General features: G+C 35.7%; 1 long non-coding RNA gene across 1 annotated transcript; it reads right to left on the minus strand.

Moving 5' to 3' along the window:
• Positions 1-296: 296 nt before the first annotated feature.
• LOC126954517 (uncharacterized) lies at positions 297-25,785 on the minus strand. The gene is made up of 3 exons (XR_007725624.1): positions 25,720-25,785; positions 11,661-11,772; positions 297-471 (listed from the first exon to the last, which is right to left on the minus strand). It is a non-coding gene; the product is annotated as an uncharacterized LOC126954517 (long non-coding RNA).
• Positions 25,786-26,203: the final 418 nt, after the last annotated feature.

The following is a 26,203-nucleotide window of genomic DNA, read 5'->3' on the forward strand; positions in this document are numbered from 1 at the left end:
GCGGGCTCCTGTGTCATGTAAAATTTACGTTAAATTTGTATGCTTTTCTTCTGTTAATTTGTTTTATGTCTATGTAATTCTCAGGCCCACAGGGCCCTAAAAGAGTAGAGGTAAAGTTTTGTTTCCCTTACACAAGCTTAATCGCTAAATTAGTGTTGCAGACAAGTCACTTCAGACACTTTTTGAATTGAATACACAACTGTTACATTGAAAGAACCAGAACTCAGTAATGAAATAAGCCGGAAAGGCCACACAGATTAAGTAAGATTGTATTTGGATATTCAAGTCAGTATGAAATTTAAATAAGCAAGAAAGAGGAGACAATCTTTCAGGAACAGGAACGAGCAAGAATGAATGTTTGTTTGTTTGTTTGTTTCGAGAAGAATGACCCAGGAGGTGACTTGTTGCAATTGTTTGTAAAGCACATTTGGAGCCAGGTTATATAGGTCTTTGATTTCCAGGCTGAGGCATCTGAAATCAATCCAGGAAACAATAAAATAAAAGATCATGAGTCACAATACTTGAAATTTGTTGAGTGTTTACTCAGTTTCTAGTAGTAAGTGCTTAATATATGTCTATAAGGTCCTGTAATGAGAAGATGCAGAAAAATAAGTTAAGCAACTTTTTCCATATATGCAGCTAGTGTCAGACCTGAGAACTGAATGCAGTCAGGTTGACTTTACAGCCTGACCTCATGATAAAAGGCATTTTTTGATGGAGAATATATTAATTCTTATTGCTGTATATTATTTTTACTGGGTTGAATAACACAAATTTATTTCCTTAGAGTTCTTGGGTTTAGAAGTCAGAAATTGGTTTCACTGGGCTAGAATGGAGGTTTAAGCAGGGCTGTGTTCCCTGAAGACACTTTAGGGGAATTTCACTTTCCTTTGAATTTTTAGCTTCTAGAGGACTACTGCATTCAGGGTCTCTTCCTCCATCTCCAATGTCAACAATGTAATATAGTCAAACAATTTTGCCCCTCTTCCTTGCCGCATCTCTGCTTACATCCTCACATCTCTTTCTCTGACTCTGCTACTTTTACCTAAGTCTTACAAGAACGTTTGTGACCGCATTGAGCCCGTGTGGATAATTCAGGATGACCTTCTCATACCAGGAGTCTTCATCAGAACTGCAAGGTCCCTTTTGCCATGAAAGGTAATACATTCACAGTATTCAAAGGTTTTGGGGAATAGGGTGTTTGGGGAGCCATTATTACACTCTAGACAGCTCTGAGCCTACCTAGAGAAAACAAATAGAAAAAAGTTGTATTAGTCCATCTTGTGTTGCTATAATAGAATACCTGAGGCTGGGCAATTTATAAAGAAAAAAAGGCTTATTTAGCTCACGGTTTTGCAGTCTGGGAAATTTAAAAGGGATGGTGTTGGCATCTGCTTGGCTTCTGGTAAGGGCCACATGCTAGGTCAAAACACAGTGAAGAAGGTCAAAGGGAACATGGACATATGTGAAAAAGAACCAAACATGAAGAGGGACCTTGCTTTGTAGCAATCTGCTTTCTTGGGAACTGATCCATTTCCTTGAGAGCAAGAACTCACTAACTACTGAGAGAAGGGCACCAAGAGGCCCATAAGGGAAAAGTTGATATGACCTGAACACTTCCCAGTAGGCCCCCTCCCTTAAGGTTCCACCTCCCAACATGGTTACATTGACAATTAAATTTCAACATGACTTTTGGTAGGGGGTGGTGCAAACCACATCCGAACCATAGTAGTAGCATTGAGAATTTTTTCTTTAAACACTTGTGTGGAGAAATGGATTAATGAATTTATTGATAGTGACTCAATTTTGATTCTGCAAATGTTATAAATATATTTTGAAATTATCATTTAAAATTATTATTTTTATAACCAGCATTAATCAACAGTGGCCATTAATTATCTTTCTTTCTTGGTTTTAGTATGAAAATTTGTAAAGATTATACTTTGAAATAATCCAAGTAGTCATTCCTTTTTTCTTATTGTCTGAAAGAAATCGTTTAAAGCTGAAGTCATTGTTCTTTGAAGTCTTGTCAAACTTACACATAAAATTGACAAAGTTTGATTTTTTTTTAAGAATATTTTAACTTCTTAGGAAGGGAATGGTTAAGCAATATTTCTACCATTTATTCTCTCTGTATATAGTGATACTCCCTGGATAATTCCTTTGATGAAAGAAGGAGAAAGTGGATAAAAAGAATGAAAGGAAGGACAGAAGAGTGGAAAGAAAAAGGAAGATAATGAGAAAATCCTATTCTAAAATGACATTTTGCTTTTTGCCTGAAAAAAACAATAACCAGAATTTGTTCCTCCATTTTACAGAGCTAATGAAGGCAGATCTTTGGTGCCAGTCTACACTTCTTCCATAGGGTTTATAAAGCAAGATTAGAAAACCAGGTAGGGGAATGCATAACATGATTTCTTGTCCTATTCCACACCCACCTATCCATGCCTCCAAGTGCTCATGAATAATTATCCTACACTCAGCAATTTCCTTAAGTTAAAAATCAAAGTTGCAAATATGTTCATGCAGACCACCACCAGATACATCAATCCATGTCCAACAGTGAGGGTCATTTGAATGTCTTGCCACAGAAGGAAATACAAAATGCCTTACATAGTTAAGGTGAGGATGAGATCAGAAATTGGAAAATTTCTTACAGATAGCATGAGTTCTGGGAAAGAGTACTGCTCTGTATGCATGATAATTTTAGTTTTGGAAGGAAGCTTTTTGGCTTCCCCTTAAGCAAACAAAATGGTAACTGGATCAAAAAATTTGAAAGTATTTTTTCCTTAATGCTTTTCTAATTATTTTAACTTTTATTTGAAAATAAAACTAGTCTTTACCATCGTATCAATACTATGTATATACACATATACTATATAATATATATACTATAGATATAAACTATATATATACTATATATACACACATATGTATATATGGGAGTGATGACTAATATATATTAATTATAAATATATGATACTAATGCATTGATAAAAATTACATAGTTGTATTTATTTGAAACCAAACCCCAAAAGCCTCTTGGAAAAAACTCTAGAACCAGTTTGCAGTCATTATTTGTTTGTACAACTGTGAGGCTTTTAAAGCCCACAAGACAAAAGATGTTTTTACTCAGTGAAATTCTCCATAGAATGGAAAATGTTTGAGCTACTTGATGTGTAAGTTAATTTAGATTAACTTTTGAACACTAATTACATCTTTAAAGCTATAAAGTAATATTGTCTTGCTTCCTATAATTAAATTTGCTAATGAGAGTATCTGATGAAACACCTCCTACAATTGCAGATAAATTAAACCTTTGTGTGTCTTCCAACCTCTTTTTGACATTTTAATGTGATTAAGAGTATATTTAAAGTTCAACTCTAAATTATAAGATTAAATAGCTGTTATGTAAGCTGTTTGGTATGCATATTTCTTATCTTAGCAAACATCAACTCCAGCCCCAAAATTTGTCATCCAAGTATGACAAACTGCCTAACAGACCTGGAACACACATGGTCCAAATTAGACTTATAAATCATAGATATCTGAGAATAATGTATTTCAGATAAATGCATAATGCTAACAAAAAAATATAGTAATAGAAGTAGATGAGCTTAGCATAAATACATATACTGTCTTTGTCAGCACATGAAATAAGTACACTTAGAAACTAGAGAAAATAAGAAGTATACAGGAAACATATGACTCAAATTTGAATTGTCAGTACTTCCAGCATTTAAGAAAGTGTAAAAAAATAGAGTCAACTTGACCTTGAGTTTTAGAACAATTTAATTTTAGCAGAGATTGATTAAAAGAACTATTTTTTTTCACAATAAGCAAATTTTTTAAAAAAGAAGATTTTGCAGGTCAGTGTCACAGCAAGAAACAGATGGCTTATTCAATTTAGGATAATTCAAGGAGGGTTAATTAAAGGGCTGTTTACAAATGTGCGTCATCATTCAAGAAAACCACAAGGTCTACTGCAGTACTATTAGCTGGTAGGAACAGAGAAGAGATATTCACCAAGCCCTGAGAAAACAGGAAGAGAATTTTCAGAAACTTAGAAGGAGAGAGTAATATAGAGAGGGCTGCTCAGAAGGACTTATGAGCTTTGAAGAAGGGATAAAGCCAATAAGAGCCAGTACTTCACGCAGGGAGCCAAGGGTGGGGAATAGTAAGTAAGCTGGACTCCCCTTTTTCTCTCAAATTTCCTGTTTAGAGTCTCAGTTGGCCAAATACATCTGAAATCTAAAGAGAGAAGGAGCTTTGTGCTGCTATCAGTAGAGGTCAGACTCTCAAGGTAGAGAGCAGAGGAGAAAAAAGTACAAAATAGATCCTTACAACTCTATATAAATGGGTATATGAAAATTATAGTGTGTCAGAAAATAAGGTTTATAAAAATAGAAACAATTTAATATCTCAATGTTAGAATTAGCCTATGGGCAAGCACAGAAGGTTAATTATATAATAAAAGAGATTACACATTTTATAAACTTTGGATAAAGGCAAAAGTTGTATGTAAGAAAAACACAATGATGAATTAGAGAAGCAAAAAATAGATTGGATAGGGAGAACAAGGCAAAAAGGAGTCACCATATGAACACTGGAGAAATAACTAGCATTTTTGTGCATGTGAGTTTATTTTTAAGAAAACATGCAGATGTGAGTCGTTTAATCAGTTTCTTACACATTCTGTTAGGGTGTTTTAGGATATATGATTGTGATATAGAGTAAGCAATTGAATATTGAAGTATGAACCTCAAAAAATGCCAGTGCACTTATAAATGATTATTAACATCATGGAAGAGGCAAAGATCACTGAAGAAAATAAATGAGAAGGAAAAAAATAGTCTTAGTAATCAAGCCCTTCTTTTTCCACCAGGTATATCTTTCTAGCATATCCTCTCCACACTGCCACATCCTTCTCATCTGTGCCCCAACTTCTCACACAAGTTTGACTGTGATTTAAGATGGCATGCATATTTTTAGAATTTATCTTTGTGAATTGAAATGCCTAAAATGTTTAAAGGCATATAGCAGGTGATCTAAATGAATATTTAACAAATGCATAAATTACTTGTTTATTGATGCTACTGTCTATTGGGGACTACTGTATTGGAGAATAAGGAACTTAGTTAGAAATTTAAGAATGCGTTATATGTCAAGGATTGTTAAGACAAGATGTTTTATCATTAGGAAAATCTTGGATACCAGTTATTGCCTCCCCTGTCTACCTTTACATTTTTGGTGTTAACTCTTAGAGAATGTAATCAAAGCAGCAGAATGCAATAGTTACAAGTAGACTAACCCATTGTTTCAAAGCCACCATTCCAAGAAAAGAACTCTATTTTTTCCCAGTGCTATTTTTTTCCATTCAGCAAAGAATTCCAGTTATTTCAAGTGAGGGAGATGAGCAGAATAAACATTTAATTTATTTGTATTGACTGGTCAAGTCTGAAGGAGGTTTAATAGTTCTGAAGAACCCAAACATCCAGGCTCAGCAAACAGTCTCTTATTGCAAACTCAAGATCTTCCTTAATGTGTATCCTATCAATTCCTCCTAAACTACTCCCCAGCCATTCCTCCAATATTGCTTTTCTAATTTTAATTTTGAATATTGAAAGTGATTGCACAGCCATGTGTTTCTGAAGTAAAATATGCACAGTTCAGTTTTTTCTTCTTGCTCCAGGCTCCCCAAGTGTTATTTGATTTTACACAGTCATAGAGGCAGACATGTAGGCTTGTTTTCCTTAGTTTTGACAGACATTCAGACTTATTTTACTTATTTTATTGATGAAAACATACACATTGCAATTTTTAAATCCTGAAAATATTTATACCCACAAAATCAAGTAAATCCTCTTATAAAACTTCTTACCAAATGTAAATGTAACTCATAAGCTTACATGAATTTCATTCATACATTATTCTAATACATTGGATTTTTTAAAAATATATATTCCATGGTAAATATATAATAGAGAGAACCTGTGCATTCACTCCCTAATCATTCATTCATGTATTTCACAAATATTAACTGAATACTTCCTGTATTTCAAGCGCTTTTCTTGACACTGATGCTACATCAATGAATGAAACATTAAAAAAAATGCTTGCATCATTCAATGATGCAATAATGATCTTGCATCATTCAATGAAGAGAGGAGGAAATACACAACAAACATAATAAATCAAGCAGTTCTACACTATGCTATCAGGTAACTAGTGCATTGATTTAAAAAGTAGAGCAGTATAAAGAGGATTAAGATTCTAGGAATAACTGCAAGAGATAGGGATCACATTGAAATTTTAAATAGAGTAGTCAGAGATTGCCTCATTTAGAAGATGATATATAAAGACTTGGGGGAGATGATGAAGGTGACCAGGGGGATGGGCATCACAGGGAAAAATATTACAGGCAGAGTAACTGTGTAACAGAATACTGGCACATGATTGAGGTGTTTGATGGACAAGTAGGAAGCCAATGACAATGGCATGGAGTGGGGGAACCATAAGAAAGTCAAATAAACAGCGATAACCTACATGATCCCATGAGAATTTACTCTACCCCACTGCTCTTACTAAGTAGGCTAGCAGCATCCTCCAAGGTACCTTGTAAAGATGATATATGACTTAAATACAGCCTGGTGGAAACATTCAGAAAAGAACTCTGTTGACTGTACTCAATCTACAGTTCAGTTAAAGGAACACCAACAACAGAGATGACAAAAAACCAGCCCAAGAACTCCAGCATCTCAAATGGCCAGAGTTTGTATGTCCTTCAAATTACCATACCAGTTCTCTCCAACAAGGGTTCCGGACCAGACTGAACTGGCATAAATGACAGAAATAGCATTCAGAATGTGGGTAGGAATGAAGATCACTGAGATTCGGCAGGATGGCAAAACCCAATCCAAGGAAAGTAAGAACCCCAATAAAGTGATATAGGAGCTGAAGGATGAAATAGCTGGTATAAAGAAAGACCCTAATGGATCCACCAGAGCTGAATAATGCAAGATTTTCACAACGCAATCACAAGTATTAACAGCAGAATAAACCAAACCGAGAAAAGAATCTTAAAACTTGAAGACTGGTTCTCTGAAATAAGACAGACAAAAATAAAGAAAAAAGAATGAAAAGGAGTGAACAAAAGCTTTGAGAAGTATGGGATTATATAAAGAGATCAAATCAACAAATTATTGGCATCCTGGTAAGAGACAGGGAGAAAGCAAACAACTTGGAAGACATATTTCAAGATATCATTCACTAAAACTTCCCCAGTCTTCTTTTTCTAGTAAGGGTAATAGTCAAATTCAGGAAATACAGACAACTCCCGCAACATTTTACTCAAGATCATCCGCAAGACACGTACGTAATCATCAAATTTTCCAGGAAAATTTTTGTGGACTATATCCTCAAATATATTTATCAGTTTGCTTATTGTCTGTCTTTTTCTCTCAGGAATGCCACTGTGTCATAGATTTGGTCTCTTTACATAATCCCATATTTCTTGCAGGCTTTGTTCATTTTTCTAATCATTACTTTAAAAAAAAAATTGTCTGACTGTGTTGATTGAAAGAACTAGTCTTTGAGCTCTGTGATTCTTTCCTCAGCTTGGTCTGTTCTGCTGTTGATACTTCCAATTTTCCTATGACATTCTTCTAGAGAATTTTGCAGTTTAAGAAGCTCAGTTTTGGTCTTTTTTAAAATGGCCATTTATTCTTTCAGCTGTTGAATCATTTTACTGGATTGCTTGGTGTCCTTGGATTGAGTTTCAACTTTCCGCCTGGTCTCGGTGATCTTCCTTGGCATCCACATTCTTAATTCCATATCTGTCCTTTCAGACATTACAGACCGGTTAAGAACCATTGCTGGGGATCTGTGGACTCCTTTGAAAGTCACAGGACACTCTGGCTTCTTTTATTGCCAGTTCTTGCCCTGATTCTTTCTCATCTGGGTGGGCTGGTGTCCTTTTCACTGTGGTATAAATTGAGTATAGTCCATTGACTTAATTTCTGGAAGTTTTCAGAGGACTAAGTCTCTGTACGGGGTCTTTGTTTTTGAATTCTCACTCCTGGTTTCACAATGGGAAGAATTAGCAGTGGTTTTTGGTGCTGTAGTTTGGGATGCAAACCAGTTGATGGTGCTTGAGGGCAACTGGTGGTAGACTGGCTCCTACTCAGCCATGTGGCTCCTTTGTGTATCCTGGAATTTGCAGCTGTGCTCTGAGGTGTAAACGGGAGAGAAGGACCCCCTCACCTGCTCTGCTCCTGGGCCTTGGGGGAGCCATTTCTGATCACTGACACTGTGCCCATTATTTTGTTATGGTTGTTAGGTGTTTCAGGGCATGGGACTCCCACAGGCAGAACGTCTGGCAGGGACAACCCTGTGGAGGAGGCACACCTAGGTCCCATAGTAACTGGCAAAACTGTGACTCTCCCCTCTCAGTTTTCTGAGAGTGTGGACTCCTTCCCCAGTTGAATGGTAGGCCCAGATCCCAGCTCAGGACTCCTGAGCCACAGGCTGTAGCCTCGGGCCATGAGGATCTGCTAGCAGCACCCTCTTCTAGACCATAATGTTTGGTTTCCATTTGCACTGGGGTCACAAGGGCCCCCAGGCTGCAGGGGTACACTCAGATGGAGCAAAGCACCTAGGCTTGGCAGGGGAGGTTGCACTATGCACACATTCCTGTGGGTGCAGCCAAGCAGGAGCATTGGACAGGCAGGTCTGCAGTATGGACGGTGCCCTAGTCCCATGTGGAAGCCAGCCCTAGTGTTTCCTGCCCTGGCAGTTGGCTGGGGCTATAACCTCTCAGAGGGATACGGGAAGCCGTGAGCAACCAGCACTTAGAAGCAGCCAGGCTCCGCCAGAGCTGTCCTGCACACAAAGGCCCCAGTTTCGTGCCTGCTGCAGCACAGTCTCCATTAAATCTCCAGGAAGATTCCCCTGCTGGGTTAAATGTCCATGTGAGGTGTGGGGATCCCTACAGTTAGTTTCTCAGAGGTCCATGGCAAGGATGGGCAGTCCCCAGTCCCTTCATTCAGGCTCCCTAGGAGCCATTCAGACCTGGAAACCAGCCCTAGCATTCAGGAAGCTCACAGCGGATTTCTAGCTTCCTTCCTCCTCACCCTAACTGTCTGTCTTCTCCATTCACACTCAGCATTTTCTCTCCAAAGATCTGTTCTGATTACATTGGCTTAGTTGAAATCCCAGTCTCTCTCTATGAGAGCAACACTTCCCCAATGTATCTTGAACCCTTCCCTCTAGTGTTATTTCTCTCTCTTCCAAGTATGGTTCTTACTTTAAAATTTTAGTATTTTATAGTTAACCGTTCAAAGGTTTTATATTTTTTTCACAGAAACCATGCATATTTACTCATAGTATAACAATATGACTATAATATTAATAGTATTTTATACACATAATATTTAAAATGCATACTTTCACTGTTTTGAGGAAAATATCCCAGAAGTAAACATAATTGATAGATACATTGCCTTGTTTCCTATAAAATACTACAATTGACTCTATTAAATTACTATAGTGGAATACTTCAAGAGAATGGGAATCTAAATGCCATATAAATTAATACTTACATAACTGTATCATAATTTTTAATCTAATCAGTGTCGAATATGTAAATATGCCTATACAATATGCATTTCAATAATTCAGGCTTAATTATATTTTGGGAGTAATTGTTTTCTTATGCATAGGATAAGACATTTATTTCTTGATATTTCCTCTAAAATAGTTTGATTCTAATATTCATATCTATTAGAAACAATTAAAATTAAAGCTAATTTTCTCCAAAATACTCAAATGTTTTGGGCTCTGATAAAATTAGTTCTGATAACTCTAAGTTGCCTACTTAGTTATGAATTTGATATACATTACTCAGATGTGAGCTTAACTTTGATAATTTAAGCAGAGTAACATCAAAAAGATATGTAAGTTTATATTATTGTATATTATAGAGGCTTCAATATCTCTGGGGAGTTAGAATGCAAAATTATAAGATATTAAAGCTGGAATCGATCAAATAATTTTTGTCAATCTTTTATGAAAGCTCAAGATGGAAACTAAAGAAGAGCAAAGGAACACAGGGGTGATGAGTGTAAGATTCACTAGTACTGCAGAATATTACTCTCAATGCATAACTTTTTGGGGAGTTAAATGACTTTCATCACTCTGAAGGCAGAAAAGTATACAATTAAATATTTTATCTACTATATTTGTGAAGGTCTAGAGAAATCCTTTCAAGAAATCTCATGTATTTATGTGCGATAGATATTTCACTAACTTGGCTTTCTGTTGGAATATACATAGAATTTGGTACAAGTCTCTCATCATATCTAGCAGAGATACCAATTCTTATGAGGAATTTTTATCCTTACATAAAGTAATTGTATATTTTTTAGTCTCACAATCTAATATTAATATGGAGTATTTCCTCTGCTCTCTTATCAGATGACAAAACAGGAAATTTTTCTGAACTTTATTTTTTAGTGACCAATTTTAGTAACTAAACTTTATTACCAAATTCTTTTTGTCTTTTAAATGTAAAAAATAGCATAATGGAGATAAATTATGTATGTGATAAAGGTGGTAGCAATTGTAAGTCAGACATGGTTGTTAGAAGTATAATTAATAATAGACATTTCAGACATAAGCATTGGACCATTCCTTTATCTCAGTAAGACCTAAGCAATCTTTTGGTATGAAGTTTGCCTTTAGTGGATAGCATGATTTCCCAGGGCTATGAAGCTATTTAACTTTGAAAGAGGACAAACATTAAAGTAAAACCAATGTGAACAGTGACCAGCTCCTTTTATTTTATTTATGAATTCCTTTATTTTCCATATAACATTATCAATATATTTAGAAGCAAAGTGTTTATATAGAACTTTTACTTCCAAATATATCACTTGATTGTCAACCTTTTCTTAAGTTTTAATGAAATTATAAAAGTCAGATTTTACCACTACAATTATGTCATTTCTGTGGCTTATATTTTAGGCCATTTCACATAAAACATAAGAAATAATAAGGAAAATTGAATTTTTTAATGTAGATATTCAACTTGTATTGCCTTCCTCACTCAATATTTGAAGCACTAAGGAAGCAATAGATATGAAAGAAGAAACTCCAGATTAAATTGTATTTCTCCAGAAAAAATGAATTAAGTTAAACTTCTCCAAATGAGTTTTCTTTTAATTTACTTCAGGGCCTAATCTGTCACATAGACATTTCTTAAATCAGATGATCATTCAATGTCTAAAATTTGCCTGTATGAGTGAATAACCCAATGATATTTCTGTATCAGAAAATCTTGCAAATCTACAAAAAATCTTGAGGATAGAATGTTCTTCTTTTTGGTCATCAGTCTATTTAATTGCAACTCTCACATCCCCCCCAAAATGTATTCATATATTTCTTGAATTTCTATTATTCAGCTCTTCTAGGAATTTTGTGTTGGTCATTTGCACCTTGAAAATATTAAAGAGACCAATAATGCTTCTGAGGGTGTAAACTTACTTCTGGGATATTTTCCTCAATAAAATGAAAGTATGAATTTTAAATATTATTTGTATTTTAAACTTTTTATTTGATTGTGTAAGTATTGAATTCTAATTTTTATTCTTTTTAAAACTTACCAGGCATCAGCAAGCAAGCAAAATTTTTGTCTATTTCTTTTTGGATGGAGATCATGGGAAATATGTGGTACAGAGGGAGGAAGAGAACATTGAATAATGAATTTCTGGGCTTCTGAAATGAAAAGATATAAAGATGGTAAAATACAGATTGACTTTAGTGTCAGCCAAGGCTATTTGAAATAATGTTTTTATATTTTTTATTTAATGAACTTAAAGTTTTATTTTTACCATATTCCAATTCTCTGGCATAAATTTTTATTTTTATTTTTTTAAGTTTCTCAAATTTTCTTACTTTAGTTTTTTTGAGGAACAGGTGGTGTTTGGTTACATGAATAAGTTCTTTAGTGGTGATTTCTGATATTTTGGTGCCCCCATCACCAGAGCAGTGTACACTGTACCCAGTGTGTAGTATTTTATGCCTCATACCCCCCCCCACCCATTTCCCCAAGTCCCCAAAGTCCATTGTATAATCTTTATGCCTTTTTGTCCTCATAGCTAGGTCTCACTTATGATTGAGAACATATGATATTTGGTTTCCCATTCCTGAGTTACTTCACTTAGAATAATGGTCTCCAGCTCTATCCAGGTTGCTGTGAATGTCATTATTTTGTTTCTTTTTATGGCTGAGTAGTATTCTATGGCATATATACATATACCACATTTTCTTTATCCACTCGTTGATTGATGGGTATTTGGACTGGTTCTACATTTCTGCAATTGTGAATTGTGAGGCTATAAACATGCATGTACAAGTATCTTTTTCATATGACTTATTTTTCTCTGGGTAGATAAGTGGGATTGCTGGGTCAAATGGTAGATCTACTGTTAGTTCTTTAAGGGTTCTCCACACTGTTTTCTAAAGTGGTTGTACTAGTTTACATTCCTACCAACAGTGTAAAAGTGTTCCCTTTTCACCACATTCACCTCAACATCTATTATTTTTTTATTTTTTTGATTATGCCATTATTGCAGAAGTAAGCTGGTATCTCATTGTGGTTTTGATTTGCATTTCCCTGATCATTAGTGGTGCGGATCATTTTTGCATATGTTTGTTGGCCATTTGTATATCTTTTGAGAATTGTCTATTCACATCCTTTGTCCAGTTTTTGATGGGATTTTTTTTTCTTGCTGATTTGTTTGAGTTCCTTGTAGATTGTGGATATTAGCCCTTTGTCAGATGTATAGATTGTGAGGATTTTCAAACACTCTGTGGGTTACCTGTTTACTCTGCTGATTATTTCTTTTGCTGTGTAGAAGCTTTTTAGTTTAATTAAGTTCTATGTATTTATCTTTGTTTTTGTTGTGTTTGCTTTGGGGCTCTTGGTCATGAAGTCATTGCCTAAGCCAATGTCTACAAGGGTTTTTCCAATGTTGTCTTCTAGAATTTTTGTGGTTTCTGGCTTTAGATTTAAGTCTTTGATCCATCTTGAGTTGATTTTTGTATAAGGTGAGAGATGAGGATCCAGTTTCATTCTCCTCCATGTGGCTTGCCAATTATCCCAGCACCATTTGTTGAATAAAGTGTCCTTTTCCCACTTTATGATTTTGTTTGCTATGTCAAAGATCAATTGACTGTTAGTATTTGGTTTTATTTCTGGGTTCCCTATTATGTTCCATTGTTCTATAAGCCTGTTTTTACACCAGTACCATGCTGTATTGGTGACTGTGGCTTTATAGCATAGTTTGAAGTTGGGTAATGTAATGCCTCCAGTTTGTTCTTTTTGCTTAGCCTTGCTTTGGGTATGTGGCTCTTTTTTGGTTCCATATGAATTTTAGGATTGCTTTTTCTAGTTCTGTGAAGAATTATGTTGGCATCTTGATGGAAGTTGCATTGAATCTGTAGATTGCTTTTGGCAGTACTGTGTCATCTATGATTTTTTCCAGCAGTGTTTTGTAGTTTTCCTTGTAGAGGTCTTTCACTTCCTTGGTTAAATATATTCCTAAATATTTTATGTTACTTTGTTTTATTTATTTTATTCTTGCAGCAATTGTAAAAGGAGTTGAGTTCTTGATTTTATTCTCGGGTTTGTTGCTGTTGGTGTATAGCAGGACTACTCATTGGTATACCTTCATTTTGTGTCCTGAAACTTTGCTGAATTCATTTACTAGTTCTAGGACGTTTATTCGATGAGTCTTTAAGGGTTTTCTAGGTATATGATCATATCATCGCAAACAGTAATAGTTTGACTTCCTCTTTACCAATTTGGATGCCTTTTATTTCTTTCTCTTGTCTGATTGCTCTTGCTAGCACTTCCAATACTATGTTGAATAGAAATCATGAAAGTGGGCATCTCTTACTTGCTCCAGTTCTCAGGGGAAAGCTTTCAACATTTTTCTGTTCAGTATAATGTTGGCTGTGGGTTTGTCATAGATGGCTTTTATTACCACAAAGTATGTCCCTTCTATGCTGATATTGCTAAAGGTTTTAATCATAAAGTGATGCTGGCTTTTGTCAAATGCTTTTTCTGCATCAATTGAGATAATCGTGTAATTTTTGTTTTTAATTCTGTTTATGTGGTGTATCATATTTATTGACATGCATATGTTAAACCATCCCTGCATCCCCAGTAGGAAATCCACTTGATCATGGTGGATTATCTTTTTGATATGCTGTTGGATTTGGTTAGCTAGTATTTTGGTGAAGATTTTTGCATCTATGTTCATCAGGGATATTGATCTGTAGTTTTATTTTTCTTATGCCCTTTCCTGGTTTTGGTATTTGGGTGACACTGGCTTCATAGAATGATTTAGGGAAGATTCCCTCTTTCTCTATCCTTTGGAACAGTGTCAGTAGGATTGGTTCAGTTCTTCTTTGAATATCTGATGGAATTCAGCTGTGAATTCATCTGGTCCTGTACTTTTTTTTTGGTTGGTAACTATTTAGTTACCATTTCAATCTTGCTGCTTGTTATTGGTCTACTCAGAGTTTCTCTTTCCTCCTGGTTTAATCTGGGAGGATTGTATATTTTCAGGATTTTATCTATCTCCCATGGGTTTTCTAGTTCATGCACGTAAAGGTGATCATAGTATCCTTGAATGATCTTTTGTATTTCTGTGGTATCAATTGTAATATCTGCCTTTTCACTTCTAATTGAGTTTATTTGGATCTTCTCTATTCTTTTCTTGGTTAATCTTGCTAATAGTCTATCAATTGTATTCATCTTTTAAAAGAGCCAGGTTTTTGTTCATTTATCTTTTGTATCTTTTTCTGTTTCAATTTCATTTAGTTCTGCTCTGATGTTGGTTCTTTTCTTCTGCTGGGTTTGGGTTTGGCTTGTTCTTGTTTCTCAAGCTCCTTGAAGTGTGACCTTAGATTGTCTGTTTGTGCTCTTTTTAGACTTTTTGATGTAGGCATTTAATACTATGAACTTTCCACTTAGCACCACTTTTGCTGTATCCCAGAGGTTTTGATAGGTGTGTCACTATTACTGTTCAGTTCAAATAATATTTTAATCTCCAACCTCGATTTTATTGTTGACCCAACAATCATTTGGGAGCAAGTTACTTAATTTCCATGTATGTGTATGGTTTTGAGATTTCCTTTTGAAGTTGGTTTCCGATTTTATTCCACTGTTGTCTGAGAGAGTACTTGCTATAATTTTGATTTTCTTAAATTTGTTGAGACTTGTTTTGTGGCCTATCATATGTTCTATCTTGGAGAATGTTCCATGTGCTGATGAATAGAATGTATATTCTGTAGTTGTTGAGTACAATGTTCTGTAAATATCTGTTAAGTCCATTTTGTTCTAGGATATAGTTCCGGTCCATTGTTTCTTTGTTGGCTTTCTGTCTTGATGACCTGTGTAGTGCTGTCAGTGGAGTATTGAAGTCCTCCATTATTACTATATTGCTGTCTATCTCATTTATTAGATCTATTAGTAATTGTTTTATAAATTTGGGAACTCTAGTGTCAGGTACATATATATTTAGGATTCTGATATTTTCCTGTTGGATAAGGCCTTTTGTCATTATATAAAGTCCCTCTTTGTCTTTTTTAACTGCTGTTACTTTAATGTTTGTTTTGTCTGAAATAAGAATAGCTACTCCTGCTTGCTTTTGGTGTCCATTTGCATGGGATATCTTTTTCCACCCCTTTACCTAAAGTTTGTGTGAGTCTTTATGCATCAAGTGAGTCTCTTGAGGACAGCAGATACTTGGTTGGTGAATTCTTATCCATTCTGCCGTTTTGTATCTTTTACATGGAGCATGTAGGCCATTCACATTCAATGTTAGTATTGAGATGTGAAGTACTATTCTTTTCATCATGTTATTTGTTGCCTGAATACCTTGGGTTTTTTTCATTGTGTTGTTGTTTTATCGGTCCTGTGAAATGTATGCTTTAAAGAGATTCTATTAGTATTTTGGTGTATTTTGAAGATTTGTTTCAAGATTTAGACATCCTTTTAGTTATTGCAGTCCTGACTTGGTAGTGGTGAATACTCTCAGCATTTTTGTGTGTGTGTGTCTGAGAAAGACTGTATTTTTCCTTCATTTATGAAGTGTAGTTTCACTGTATATGAAATTCTTGACTAATAATTGGTTTTTTTTAAGGAGGCTAAAGATAGGCCCCCAATCCCTTCTCACTTGTAGGGTTTCTACTGAGAAATATGCTGTTAAACTGATAGGTTTTCCTTTATAGGTTATCTGATGCTTTTGTCTTCAGCCCTTAAGATTTCTTCCTTCATCTTGACTTTAGATAACCTGATGACTATGTGCCTAGGTGATCTTTTTGTGATGAATTTCCACGTGTTCTTTGAGCTTCTTGTATTTGGACGTCTAGATTTCTACCAAGGCTAGGGAAGTTTTCCTTGATTATTTCCTAAAATATGTTTTCCAATTTAGATTTCTCTTCTTTCTTGGGCACACCAACTATTCTTAGGTTTGGTCATTTAACATAATCACAAATTTTTTGGAGGCTTTGTTCATTTTTTTTTAATTCTCTTTTGTTCATTTTTTAAAAATTTAATTATCTTTGTTCTCTAATTTAATTCTCTTTAAGTTAATTCTCTTTACTCATTTTTTAAAAATTCTCTTTTCTTTGTCTTTTTCAGATTGAATTAATTCAACAGACTTGTCTTTAAACCCTGACATTCTTTCTTCTGTTGTTTGATTCAGCTGCCGAGAATTTCCAGTCCTTTTTGCAATTCTCTAAGTGCGTCCTTCATTTTCAGAAATTGTGGGGTTTTTTTAACTTATGCAATCTATTTCACTGGAGATTTTTCTATTCATATCCTGTATCTTTTATTTATATATTTATTTAAGTTGGACTTCACCTTTCTCTGGTGTCTCCTTGATTAGCTTTATAGCTGACCTGAATTATTTTCCTGGCAATTCAGAGATTTTTGTCTTGGTTTGGATCCATTGTTGGTGAAATAGTGTGATCTTTTGGGGGTATTAAAGAACTGTGTTTTGCCATATCACCAGAATTGTTTTTCTGAGTCTTTCTCATTTGGGTAGACTATGTCAGAAGGACAATTTGAGACTCAAGGGCTGCTATTTAGATTATTTTGTCCAACTGAGTGCTCCCTTGATATGGCGCTCTCCCCTTTCTGCTAGGGATGGGGCTTCCTGAGAGCCAAGCTGCAGTGATTGTTATTTCTCTTCTGGAACTAGCCACCCAGCAGAACTACTGGGCTCCAGGCTGGTACTGGGGAGTATATGCGGAGTCCTGTGATGTGATCCATCATTAGGTCTCTCAGTCTGTGGATACCAGCACTTGCTCTGGTGGAGGTAGCAGGCAGTTGACTCTGTGAGGGTCCTTGGTTGACTGTTTGTTAAGTGCACTGGTTTTGTGTTGACTGGCCTCTAGCCAGGAGGTGGCGCTTTCAAGAGCACCTCAGCTGCTGTTGTTTAGGGAGAATACAAATTTGCCATAGGGTCACCTTTGGATAAGTATTAAGGTTTCTCAGGTGGTAGGGAGAGCCATAGAGCTCCCAAGGGATTATGTCCTTTGTCTTAGGAGTTCCTCTGCTACTCTGCTGTCCCACAGAGCCAGCAGCAGCAACCCACCTCCTTCAAAGGGGTCTGTGGACTCTCTCCACTTTTTCTGGTATGTTCCTCTGGTAGTTCTTGGAGCAAAAGTTCATAATGTGGGTCTCCACACATTGCTCTGTCTGAGTGAGAGCTGCAAGTTATTTTTGCCTCCTACCCACCATTTCCCCCTTAATCCTCACACAATTTTTTTTTTCCACTCTGTCGCCCAGAATGGAGTGCAGTGGTGCAATCTTGGCTTACTGCTACAACCTTTGCCTCCTGGGTTCAAGTGATTCTCCTGCCTCAGCCTCCTGAGTAGCTGGGATTACAGGTGTGTGCCATCACAGCTAGCTAATTTTTGTATTTTTTTAGTGGAGATGGGGTTTTACTATAATGACCAGTCTGCTCTGGAACTCCTGACCTCAGGTGAGTCACCCACCTTGGCCTTCCAAAGTAGTGGGATTACAGGCATGAGCCACCTGGCCTGGCTAACTTTCTAAAAGCAGCTTTACAAAAGTTCTTAAGATTTAAATTAAAAATGCAAGAGAGACAGCATTTACTTGCTGGTTTACAATATTTATTTGTATAGCTTATAGAAAGAGGCCTCTGTACAAATTCCTCACAAATAAGGCAATAAAATACTTATGTCTACAAAATAAAAATAAGTTCTTGAGCTCTCTTTTCAACAATTCCTAACAAATTTCCCTAAAATTTCATGATTAAAGTAATTATATTCAAATAACAATATCAATATGTTGCCTTAAGAGATTATTCTGTTTTTTAAGAAACAATTTCCAAGGAATATATCTGACAAATCTTAAAGATAATTATTTTGCTTAGAGTCTTACATTATGTAAGACATTCTTTAGGGTCTTACATAATTTAATTTTATTAAGGAGAAAACTAAAGAATAAGCTGAGTAACAAATTTATTGTGGACTATATGGTTTTTAGAGTTTATTAGACCTCCAGTAGAATAAGTTTTTTCCTTAAAACCAAATTACATTGTATGAGATTAGTTCAACAGCCTAGAGTAATTCAATCATTTTCTAAATTCAAATAAATATTTTATTCAATGTCAGATATAAAATGTTATCATATTGTGTTTGCAAATTCCTTTTGTCATAGCAAATGCAATTATAGCAGCTAAAACAAACAAAAAAAAGCCATATGTAGAGAACTTGTCAAAGGTTAGAGCATGATTTCTATTGTATAGAAGACACTGAGCTGGTGCTACGGAGGTATTTTTGGTTTATTTTGTATTCTTATTACCAAAATGCCTGGGACTCAGCCTACATCTGCTGCTTACTGTTGTCTCTCTCAACCAACTAAAATTTGGGGTTTACATAGTGGGGAAGTAATGAAGCTACATGCAGGGAAACTGGAATTTGGGACGAGTAAGGAAGCAATTATGTTGGATGAGGGGTTTGGTATCCCATTGTTGGGGTTCAGAACTTTGGTGAGTTTTGGTTTCTTGCCTGATGGTCAATTTCCTAAGGAAAGAACTCAGATAAGACAAATATAAGTTAAAAACTGTAAGCATCAGTTCTATGAAACAGTGGGGGTGGTTTCATTGCCTTTTATCCATATGGACAATGATGCCTGCCCAGAGATACACCAAATTTAGTATGGGAGTCTATTTCCATTTGAAATGTTTTGTAATGGTACTTAAAGTCACAGTGGTAGACTGAAAATAATTTTACTTCCTCAACTTCTCCTTGTCTTAAATAGACATGGGACCATTGTAAAATATGTGGCCTTCCTTTTTAAACTGAGGCTCAGGGTCAGTTGTTTCGCTTTATTTCTTGTATTATTTAAGATAGCTTTCCAATTATTGCTTTATATTTACAATATTCTTCTCATTTGATGTTTACTTTTAATTTTCACCAATATTCTACGTGTTAGTCTATTTTAATTCTAAACTTTTTATTATATAAAAACATAATACATAAACTTTTATTATATAAATGTTCAAATGTATACAACATACAAAAGTGTATAGTGCAATGAATTTCTGTGTACACTTCAGTTACCTTTAGTAATTATCAATATATGAGTAATATTGTCTTACTCTTGCCTCTCACTCATGGTTATTTTAAACAAATTTTAGACATTATTTCATTTCATGTCTATTTTCTAGAAGCAGAAAATTTATGTACTTTTATTTGTATAGTTAAATTGCCATCCCAGATACCAAGAATGTTTCATCATTCCTTGATTACCATTCATTTTTCTTTCCACATAGCAAGCTTCTTTCACCAGCATTATTTCACAGTATTCTCCCCTGAAGGAAGGTAATTCTTCTTAGAGACTCTTTCAGATAATGAATTTCATTCATTTTTGTGCATTTCCATTATCATCTCTCAAAGTAGGATAATCTTCCCTCTCATCCATCAATTTATGTGGGACTGATATTGACTGTTGCCAAAATGTCTTTTCCAGGTAGCTTTCCTGTCTAAACAGTCTTACTCTAATTGTTAGTACCTAATTTGCAAGCCAGAGCTTCAAAATGGAAACCCATGGGCCAAATTCAACCCTCATATATGGTCTAGGATAGCAGTGCTTTCCTTCAGTATAACTTGATTCTGTACTGTAACTTGATTCTGTACTTTTCTTGATGTCTAAATTATTCATCAGGATTGACTTTCAGATTATCTTAATGGTCTTCCCTTAAGGAGAAACAATCACACAATAGAGGACCTTTCTTTGTTTTTTGATAACTAGCCTAAGGAAGATATTTTACATTTTATCATAATAATTCATGTGTCATCATTATTAGGTCATCATTATTAGATTTCTGATTGCTTAGGAAAACTGAGATTTCAAAGAATTAAGGGTTTTATATCGACGTGACTTTCCGTATTGCTTTAAAAGTCTTTGTGCTGTTACATCACAGGGCTTTGACTCCTGGATCTGAAAAAAGCATTTACTCCTACCAAGTCTTGAATGTTGACATTAATCAACACTTCTTTTTCAGACCTTGGAGATAGCAGCAATAGAAATGAACTGCTTTGCTAAAACACGGGGTCAGAAATTTAAACTTCTCAATCCCTCTAGGCCCAACGACTACTGCAGAAGAGATGGTGCATGAGATTGTAAAGGCCTATTTTGAGGGATAAGAATGGTTCAGAATTTTTCTATAAATTAGACATTAATATCAAAGACGCAGTGATGCAAGACCAGTGTCTGGGCCCCTGTATCAGAATAAAAGGGTTTTCTTGGTGCATTGATCTTTTCTTTAATAGAAAATAGTAAAAGGTTATAAAAGGAAATCTTACATTATGGTCAAACTTATTAAAATTAGATTTACCTATAAGGTTTTATTAAAATTACCTTTAACATTAACAATATACTGTGCAAAGGTAAATTCTGGTTTTACCTTTTGAACAAAATGTTCATGTAACATCAATAAGAGATATAAAGGTTATTGTTTACCTTTCGAGTAAACTTCAGGGGCATAAAGGAGGGGAGAGAGAGAGAGACAGATTTAGTTAGGCACATGCTGTCTTTATAAGGTCTTATTCTTTGGGAAACTGCGTCTCTTCTATCAAAGAATAAAGGTTTTTGCTTTTTAAAAAATATTTGAATTATCATTTTGGCTAAATGAATGACTATTTCGTAATGACCTATAATACTATTTTGTGATAGTAAGTGTTTAATCCTTTGATATTTGACAAACTTTCCAATATCAAAGTTTCAAGTTCTAAATTTAGTCTTTTGGATGTTGAAATAATTTTTTAGATATTACATCCCCTGAAGTCCAAGAGAGGCATAGTAGGCTTATATGGTATGTTAAAATTATACAGGAAGCATTGTGAAATATGAAATGGTGTTTAACTTTCTTTGGGGTTGTATTTGTATAAATATGTTATGAACATGTGTTCCAAATTTGTATGAGATTGCTAAAATTCTGATATGTCTTAATTATATGTTATCAGCAGTACTTATGATTATTATTGTCATATGCCAAAAAAAGTTAATTTCCTTGTCAATTATATCTTTAATTATGGCTAACCTGAGGCTTGTCTTTAACTAGGACTGTCCTAAGACCTTTATCATTCAAAATTATTATTTTACTATGATTCTTGTCAACAAAGTGGCTTACAGTTAGCTACAGTTCCAAGCTTATTTCTTTAGGGAAATTCATGAAAAAAAAACTGTTGAATGCAAGTGTTTGATAACTTTGGAGTTCGTGTCATTGGACTAGAGAGAGAACTTTCAGGACTTTAATTAAAAGGCTGATGTGTTCAGAAAGATTGTTAACCCAATATGAAGCAGGACAAGAGTCAATTGCATAGACTGAACTAATAAAGGACCAAATTAATTTTGCATGACTTTTTTTTTTGAAACATTGGTGATTCATTTTGTTTTATTTTTCAGGGTTGACAAAAGATTTTTTTTCTTTATTCTGAGCTATTTATAGTCTTTAACAATTGAGTATACTCTTGTAAACCAATTTAATGCATATTTTTCTTTCTCTACCTGATTTCTCCAAATTTTGGAAATCATCTATGCATATTCTTAATTCATGGCAATATGTTTATTTCCATGCGTTCAATAAGAATTTGTTTTCTTTTGTAATAGGACACAGTTGGAAACACTGGTTATTTTCCCAAAGCTTTGACTGGAATGACATATTCTCAGATATGAGCAGAATGCCTTCAGAGATTGAGGTTGACTTATAGTGCCAATAAAAGTTCCTTGGAAAGTCTGGTTTAGTATTTTGTCTACCTGGTTCCTTTATAAGTTTCCTGATCTGTGATAAGTAAAGAATGTCACTTTCTGACAAGTCCAGAAACCTTAAGTTATTTTGGGACCTTGAGAAGAGAGGAATTCACCCAGTTCATACAGATACCTGCTGGCACAGATAAATCCTAGCCTGGGCTTGAGAGGTCTTTAAAAGTCAAATATGAGATTCTTCATGCAAAAGTCCAGCAAAGCCCCATATAAAAGATACTATATGGACAATAATTCTTGCTGTACATTATGCAAATAACTAGTCCAAGTATGATAAGATGAAAACTTATATTGCAAATAAATTGATTCTACCACAATTTGTCTTTGGTAGAAATGGCTGACTAAAGAGAGAAAAACTTATGTTTCAGAAGAAAACTATAGTATGACTTCTATTAGATTAGCTTTTGATTCCTTGTGGGAAACCTGGACACCTATTGTATAGAGTTGCAGCTGTGCTGCATTCAGTTATTAAAGACAAAAGGTACCAATGGAATTTAGAGATAGATTCAACTCCCAGGGAATTGGTTCACAGGATGCATAAGGAAATGCAAACTAATAAGGAAAAAGCAAAACATTCAATTCCTTGGTTATTGTTGTCTGTAACAGCTAAAATGAAAGTAAGAGAATGCTGAGTTGGGTGTTGGGGCTGGACTAACTCAGATATGGACATTTCTGAGGTCAAATAAGTAGCCTCAAGGCTACCCACAAAAGGAAAAATTATGCCAGAGCACCAGAAAGTACCTCTGAGACCTGCCTTTTCCAGAAAGTAGTCAGTGTGGGGGAAAGGCAGAACTAAATAACTATCGAAACCAGAGGGTACAATGTAAAGAAATTATTTCATTTTGTAGATTGGTATCATCAGCTTTTCTAAAATGGTTTATGAGACTAACGAATCTGGGAGCACTGACTTTGGTTTTCAGTGGTGTAGAATGGAAATGAATGTTTTGGTTGATGCAGGACCCACAGCTCACTGTTGAACAATCACAGATGGGTATATGTAATTCAGACACACAGGAGGTTATTTCTGAGAGAACAGCCAGCCTGGTGGATTGGATAAATGCCACTGTAAGATCTGTTTACCCCGAGAAGGAGAATTGCCAAACTTCACATATCAATGCCAAGTGAAACACCCCAGATGAAGCAGCTGATATGCTTCATATCCAAGTCACGGGAGACTGGCTTTAAGATGAAATATATTAACTACTCATACTACCACTGAGTATGGAGAATCCATGGCTTAACACCACCCAACTTGAGCTGGAGCCAACTTGAATGAACAACAGACTCCAATTCGAGTTGGATGGTGTTAAGCCATGAATTCTCCATAGTCAGGTAAAACCAAGCCCTTTTTGATCCCTCCAGGGGAAACAGGTCATGGGCTTGTGAACCCTCAGAGGACCAAAATTAGTATTCAAAACCCAGCCAAATAGTCTAGATAAGAAATCATAAAGGGGCCACGTGCTTTTCAATTTGTTGCTCTTCCTGAAACCATAGCTTTTTGCATGCAGGATGTAGTGAATCAGGAAGAGTTTTTGAAAGGTTTAGGGTTATGCTCTGGGATTCCCCAGTGGATCAGCTCCATATTGTCTGGTATTCTAAAATTTGGTTTTATTTTAAAATTTGGTTTATCTATGTTATTAATCATCCTAGGCAATATGCCTTTATATGTTGTTCTAAACCAAGATAAAACTATCTAGGTCATGGTGCTCCAATAAGCCAGATGCTGGCCAGGTGCTTGTGAGTACTTTCAATTACAAGGGTAAGGTTTACATTCCTCAGCATTATCCCATAACAGCTCTCCTCAGCAAGAAGCAGCCAGAAGGATTGACAACCAGATTCCCCATGATGGAGGAATTGATAAATAGAAAGGGGATACTGATACCAACCAAATTGTCCCATACAAATAGTATCTATAGGTTTTTAAAAATAGACATAGAAATTGCCCCTCCCTTGTCTTTTTTTTTTTGATTAATGATAATAAAATGATTATTTTATTGTCTGCTTTCTACCTCAATGCTTATTTGTTGTCCTCGCCCTTCCCCGACACCTGCCTTTTTTTTTTTTTTTTTTTTTTTGAGATGGAGTCTAGCTCTGTCATCCAGGCTGGAGTGCAGCGACACAATCTCAGCTCACTGCAAGCTCCGCCTCCCAGGTTCACACCATTCTCCTGCCTCAGACTCCAGAGTAGCTGGGACTACAGGCGCCCACCACCACACCCGGCTGATTTTTTGTGTTTTTAGTAGAGACAGGGTTTCACCGTGTTAGCCAGGTTGGTCTCGATCTGATCTCGTGATTCGCCTGCCTCGGCCTCCCAAAGTGCTGGGATTACAGGCATGAGCCACCGCGCCTGGCCCCTCCCTTGTCTTAAAACTTGAAACTTACATTTATCTCGTCTGAGTTCCCTCCTCAGTAAATCAAAGTACTGGGATTACAGGCGTGAGCCACCACGCCCGGCCCCTCCCTTGTCTTAAAACTTGAAACTTACATTTATCTCATCTGAGTTCCCTCCAGTAAACCAACCCTCAGGTGAGGGACTGAAACTCACTAGATTACCACATCTGGATCGACAACAAGATGCAATAAACTTCATTCCTCATGATTGCTTCCTTTCCTCTCCCCAATTTCTGTTTTCCTGCCTTCCCTGCTATATAAACACCCCATTTTTGCTATGTTAGGGAAACTGTATTACCTGTTATCCTTGGGTGCAGCACCCAAAGTAAAGTTTGCTTCCCTCACGAATTAGTCTACTCTCACACTGCTGATAACGACATACGTGAGATTAATTTACAAAGAAAAAGAGATTTAATGGACTCACGGTTCCACATGGCTGGAGAGGCCTCAGAATCATGGCAGAAGGTGAAAGGCATGTCTTACACAGCAGCAGACAAGAGAGAATGAGAACCAAGCCAAAGGGGTTTCCCCTCAGAAAATGATGGGTCTTGTGAGACTTCTTCACTACCACTAGAACAGTATGGGGGAAACTGCCACCATGACTCAGTTATCTCCCACCAGGTCCCTCCCACAATACATGGGAATTATGGGAGCTACAATTCAAGATGACATTTGGGTGAGGACACAACCAAATCAAATCACCTGACAATCCTTGTTAACTCAGTGATTGGCTTTCTGTGCAATGAGCAACAGGACGTAGACCTGTGATGTTTCAGTAACAACCTTATTTAATAATTAAAAGAATATTTTAGTTTTATAGCTGAAGACTCTGAGGCTTAGGGAGATGAAAACATGCAGGTAGCATCACTATTAAGAATAGGATATTTTTGTAGCATGATGTATAAACCACTAAAATTTATAGGGGAACTTCAGTGTCATAATTCACGCCTGACTCTTACCATTGTATCATGCTACCTGCCGAACAAATCCTTGCAGAAAATAGGATGCTTGTACAGGAGGGAATCTAATGAAATAGAAAAAGAAAAAAGAGAGAGAGAGAAAATGTTCAAAATGTGGGTATGATTGAGTATTAAAATACAATGAATGTTCATCATTTTCCAAGCATAGAACTTAGAGATTTAACTTCCATTCTTGACTGATTGTCAGGCTTAGGTACCCTGTCTTTTAGTCTTAATGCAATACATTTACGCCAACAATATGAAAGAAGCCATAAAGATTTATATTATATATTCTAAATATTTGGCATATGGGAAATTATTTCCTTGAAAAAATAAGCATTTACATTATTTTGAAAAAGAATCAAAGAGATGTTTTTGTGGCAATGGTTTCTTCCTCCTCTCTTTTACATTGGATCATTTATTGTTTGCAGAAAGATGTTTTGATTCAACATCTCACTGGCAGCAGTGAAAAACCTTAGACAAT

This window comes from Macaca thibetana, chromosome 5 (assembly GCF_024542745.1).
Source record: "Macaca thibetana thibetana isolate TM-01 chromosome 5, ASM2454274v1, whole genome shotgun sequence".
Taxonomy (NCBI): domain Eukaryota; kingdom Metazoa; phylum Chordata; class Mammalia; order Primates; family Cercopithecidae; genus Macaca; species Macaca thibetana.